The sequence below is a fragment of the Carcharhinus amblyrhynchos genome, chromosome 7, assembly GCF_965287045.1.
Source record: "Carcharhinus amblyrhynchos chromosome 7, sCarAmb.v2.hapA, whole genome shotgun sequence".
Classification (NCBI taxonomy): domain Eukaryota; kingdom Metazoa; phylum Chordata; class Chondrichthyes; order Carcharhiniformes; family Carcharhinidae; genus Carcharhinus; species Carcharhinus amblyrhynchos.
Window position 1 is genome coordinate 100,506,789 of NC_137330.1, and position 6,000 is coordinate 100,512,788.

Genomic DNA, 6,000 nt, shown 5'->3' on the forward strand with positions numbered 1-6,000 from the left:
AAATTTCAGGCCTGGATTGCATTTGAGCATGCTAAAAGTAGAGAACAGAAAGCAGAGGCATGCAATATCTTGCACAGAGAGTAGTTCAGACAGGGGTCATTGCACCTTTGAAAGGGAAAGGTTGATGAATATTACAGACAATGAAAGATACAGGGTGAAGGGAGAGCATGAGTCACACAATGTCCTCCTTAAGTGCTGTAAACTTCAAAGATTTGATGTTTTGGAAATTGGTTGATTATGTGTTGGGACACCAAAGCTCTTTCATTTTACACCTATATTTACCCCCTTGCTTGCTTGATGCAATAATTCCACATTCCATAAGCCAGGAAGGCTGGTGTGTGTGGCCTCTCTGCATCCACAGTCAAGTTCACTCTTGTTCATGCAAGCTCTGTGAGAAGGAGAAAACCGTAGGCGAGAGGGAGGCCCGAGTAAAACCGAAAGCGCACTCACTGACGGTGTCAGTTCCCATCCTCCTCTTGAGTTGAAGTCAGTCACCATAAAGTGACACTGTGCAATTTAAATTCACTGCCATCAAATTAAGTACAAGGAGCTTCAATAGATGCAGTCCCATCTCACTCAATGCCTAATTCAGCCTTCAGCACACATGAGGACTCACAACCGGGATCTTGTGTTCATGTCACACTATCTGCAAACCTGGGCTTGCAAAACTTCATTAACTGTCCTGTCTGGAGACAATACACATCTCTTTAACCTGTGCTTAACCCTCTCTCCACTCACATTGTCTGTACCTTTAAGACTTGTTTACCTGTAAAGACTCACATTCCAACCATTATCTTGTAAATTGAGTTTGTGTCTGTATATGCCCTGTTTGTGAACACAAGTCCTCACTCACCTGATGAAGGACCCTGAGACTCCGAAAGCTAGTGCCAAATAAACCTGTTGGACTTTAACCTGGTGTTGTGAGACTTCTTACTGTAATTCAGCCTTTGCCATTGTGTACTAAAAGGTTACAGAACAAGGAAGTCAAACAACAAGAATTGTATTTATATAGAACCTTTAATGTAATAAAATATTCTAAGCATTTCACAGGAGTATCATTAACATACTTGATGTCAAGCTACTTTCGGGCAGATGGCCAAAAGCTTGGTCAAAGAGGACATTTTAAGGAAAGGCTTATAGGAGGAAAAGGTGACGTGGAGATGCCGGCATTGGACTTGGGTAGGCACAGTAAGAAGTCTCACAACACCAGGTTAAAGTCCATCAGGTTTATTTGGTATCACGAGCTTTTGGAGCGCTGCTCCTTCATCAGGTGAGTGGAGAGTTGGATTCACAAACAGGGCATATATAGACAAAGGCACAATTGCAAGGTGGAATGCAATTCTTAACACCCAACCAAGTCTCTACAGGAACATACAATGTGAGTGGAGAGAGGGATAATACAGGTTAAAGAGGGGGAAAAGAGATAGGGAAGTAGGGAAGTATAAGGATAGAACTCCAGACCTTAGAGCCGTCACAACAGTGGTTGCAGCTCCCAAAGGATGGTGCAATTAAAATCAAGGAAGTTCAGAATTCAGTGAGAACAGACATCTAAGAGGGTAGTGGCGTTGGGGAAGGGGTTAGACCATGGTGTTGCTTAAAAAGAATCAGTATTTTAAATGGAGGTGCTGCTTAATTGGGAGCCAGTGTAGGTCAGCAAGGGCAAGGATGATGAGCGAATGGGATTTGAGGCTGAATTTTACGCTGGGAGTGGGTTCCTCATTCCCCCCTCCCTCTCCAGCCCTTCCCCCATCACCAATTAAAAGTCATCCAAGCACAGACAGACTCACTCCTCAGCCATTTAACAGAGCTCGGGTCATTCATTAGCTGAAGACAGGATTTCCTCTCAGATTGAGGATGAAGTCCCATCTTTAAGGACTGTTGGCCAATCAAACGGGCTGATAGCTCCCTTGTCCCAGCAGCACCATCGGGAGCAGTGGCCAGTGTCGGGACTGCAGCAAGTCCCATAGGAAAGCATGCTGGGATGGAATCTGGATAAAGGAGGTGGGGCAGCTTGTGGGGTGGGGAGGGATGAGGATGTGTATTGGAAATTCAAAGGGGGGAATACCTTAGGATGGCCACAGGCTGCCTTGAAAAGAAGGCTGCCCCCTTACCTGACCACCAGTGCTCTCGGTTTCATCTGACATGCTGGATTCTTGGTGCAGGCCTGCCCACTGGGAGTAAAGTGCCAGTCGATGTGGGAGCTGTACCTTTAGTAGCGATTAATTGGCTCACCAAGGCTGCCGCCAACACTTATAAAATTGCAGTGGGATGGGTAGATGCCGGAAACAATGCTGCCCAATTTTAAGGACCCCCCCTCCCTCCCACATCCCTTCTTGCCATCCTGCCATCAATGCGCTGTATGATTTCAGCCTTGGTCTGAGTTAGGAGACAGCACAGTTTTGGGTAACCTCAAATTTATGAGGGCTTAGGGGAGGCCCTCCAGGAGAATTGGAATAATCAAGTCTAGAGGTAACAATGGCAAGGATGAAAGCATCAACAGGGGTAAAGTTTGACCATATTATGCCAGTGGTGATAGATGGTTTTACTGAGGCTACGTTAATGTGGCTGGACACTTATCTCTGGGTCAAATATAACGCAGAGATTCTAGTTTAGCCCCAAAACGTTGTGAGGGAGATAAATGGACTTTTCGCAGCTTGGGAACTGAGTTTGAAGTGGGAATTAAAGTCCAATGAATCGTAGAGCCATAGAATCCCTACCATGCAGAAAGAGGCTATTCAGCGCATCGAGCCTCCACTGACCCTCTAAAAGACCAACCCATCCAGGTCATCCCTATCCCTATAACCTTGCACATTCAGCATGGCTAATCCACATAACCTGCTCATTTTTTGTACTGTGGGAGGAAACCCATGCAGACACGGGGAGAATGTGCAAACTCCACACAGACAGTCACTAAAGCTGGAATCGAACCCAGGTCCCTGGCACTGTGAGGCAGCCGTGCAAACCACTGCATCACTGTGCCATCAACCGGCTTTAGTCTTCCCAATATTTAGTTGGAGGAAATCTCTGTACCAAGTTGTATTTATTTGGCAACTTTAAAAAAGAAAAAGATCGCAGTGTGATTCAGAGGAACATGACAAAAACAAAATGAAACCATATAGAGATTTGAAAAACAAGGAAAATGATCTAAAATCAAGATGTGCTTGACTTGGAACCAATGTACATCAATGAGTACAAGGATGAAAGGTGATTGGGACTTGGTGCATGGCCATCCAGTACTGGAGGGCGGACAAAGTTAAGGGAAGAACTGGATTAAGGAATGTTATGCTGTGGGAGAACTGGGTGCTGTCCATATATAGGTATAATCTAATATTGTTTCGAGCTAATGTTGCTGAGGGACAGCATGTGAAGGAGAAATGGGGTTCTTAGGGCTCATTGGGGGTAATGATGTGAGAGCAGGAAGTGAAGCCATTGCTTATAATTCTTTGAATCATAGAATCATAAAGTGCAGAAGAGGCCTTTCGGCCCATTGAATCCAAACCAACACATTAGAAACACTAGAATTCCCACCAATCCCATCTGCCAGGGCCCATAGCCTGAATGTTATGATGTGCCAAGTGCTCATCTAGATACTTTTTAAAGGGTGTGAGGCAACCCGCCTCTATTACTCTCCCAGGCAGCACGTTCCAGACCGTCACCACCCTCTGGGTAAGAACATTTTTCCTCACATCCCCCTAAATCTCTTGCCCCTCACCTTTTACCTATGTCTCCTCGTGACTGACCCCTTCAACTAAGGGAGACAGCTGCTCTTTATCCACTCTGTCCATGTCTCTCATAATCTTATACACCTTCATTAGGTTGCCCCTCAGTCTTCTCTGCTCCAACAAAAACAAGGTTAAAGTATAACCAGTTTATTTGATAGTAAACCCACAAGCTTTCAGGGCTTGCCCCTTCATCAGGTGAGTGAAGAGTTCTGGTCTCAGGCAGAGCATACAACAACACAGACAGTTTACAGATTACTGATTAGAATGCTAGTCTTTACAGCTAACCTGCTATTCAAGTCTTAAAGATACAGACATTGAATAGCAGGTTAGCTGTGAAGACTTGCATTCTAATCAGTATTCTGTAAACTGTGTGTGCTGTTATATGCACTGTCTGAGACCAGAACTCTCCACTCACCTGACGAAGGGACAAACCTCGAAAGCTTGTGGGTTTACGATCAAATAAACTGGTTAGACTTTAACCTGGTGTTGTGAGACTTCTTACTGTGTTTACCCCATTCCAACGCCGGCATCTCCACTTCACAACAAAAACAACCCAAGCCTCTCCAATCTCCCTTCATAACTTAAATGTTCCATCCCAGGCAACATCCTGGTGAACCTCCTCTGCACCCCCTTCAGTGGAATCACACACTTCCTATAAAGTTGCAACCAGAACTCCAACTGCGGCCTCACCAAAGTTCTGTACAACTCCAATGTGACTTCCCTTTGGTTACAATTATTTATAATAAGAATAGTTCCACCTAGTTAGATGATGGAGGGGCACTGAAGGAGGCTAGTGAGCTGAATCACACCCAAACTGCAGACAGATTGAAAAGAATGGGGAAAGAAAGGTTAGCTTTATCACTTTGTCATATAATTCATTGTGACTTCGATAGAGCCTTTTCAGTATGCAGCAGCTTACACATTTTTTTATTCTTTTCATAGGATGTAAGCACTGCTGGTTAGGCCAGCATTTTTTATTGTCCACTCCTAATTGCCCTTGAGAAGGTGGTAGTGAGCTGTCCTCTAGAATAGCTCAGTCCATGTGGTGAATGTTCACCCATAGTTCTGTTAAGAGAGGGAGCCCAGGATTTTGACCCTGTGATAGTGAAGGAACAGTGATGCAGTGCCACAATTAGAATGGTGTGTGCCTTGGCGGAGACCTGTAGGTGGTGGTGTTCCCATTCATCTGCTGTCTTTGTCCTTCTAGGTGGCACAGATCAGAGGTTTAAAATATACTGTCGAAGGAGCCTTAGTGAGTTGCTATACTGCAACTTAAAGATAGTACACACTGCTGCCAGTGTGTGTCAGTGCTGGAGGGACTGAAAGTTGAAGGCGATGGGTGGATACTGAGATTGTCAAACTGATAAAATGATAATTCACAAGTGGGATGCAGGATTTTATTCAAGATTGGGAAAACTCACTATATTCTTTAAACATTTAGCATGCAAGCAAGGAGCCATAGAATCATAGAGTCCTACAGTGCAGAAGGAGGCCATTTGGCCCATCTAGACAGCACCGACAACAATCCCACCCAGGTGCTGTCCCCATAATCCCTTGCAGTTACCCCAGCTGGTCCCCTGAGACAAAGGGGCAATTTAACACAGCCAATCCACCTAAACCACACATGTGTGGGAGGACTGTGGGAGGAGATCGGAGTAGCCGAGGAAACCCACGCAGACACAAGGAGAATGTTCAAACTCTACACAGACAATGACCCAAGCCAGGAATTGAACCTGGGTCTCTGGCACTGTGAGGCAGCAGTGCTAACCACTGGGCCACCGTGCCACCCATTTTCTGCCCCACTTTTGCCTCCTGCTCTTCTGAAGGTATTGACTTACATTAGAATATGCTCAATACTGCCACTGGGCATCATTCCGCATCTCGCATTTATCATATGCAAAACTTGTCAGTGACTACCAGTGATCACAGAGGTATATCACAGTGAGCCTTACACCATCCTTGCCGAATATCAACAGGTGCTATTTCCCAAAGAGTATCTGGATTATCCTGAGTGGAAACTGAGCCTAATTTTTCCATTTCTGTTACAAGGACTCTGAGAGACCCACATGTAACACCTGCAATGCTGACTCCGTGCTCTCTCATGGCCCAATGGCTGGACGCCTGACTATTCTCAGCCCCAGACCTGAACCCACCTCACCAGGCCCACCCCAATCTTCAGCCCCCTCCCTCACACCCCACCAATATCTCCCCCTGACATTTGCTCCCCCCACAGTGCCGACCACCTCCCCCTACAGTTCCGACACCCCTCCGGCAGTGC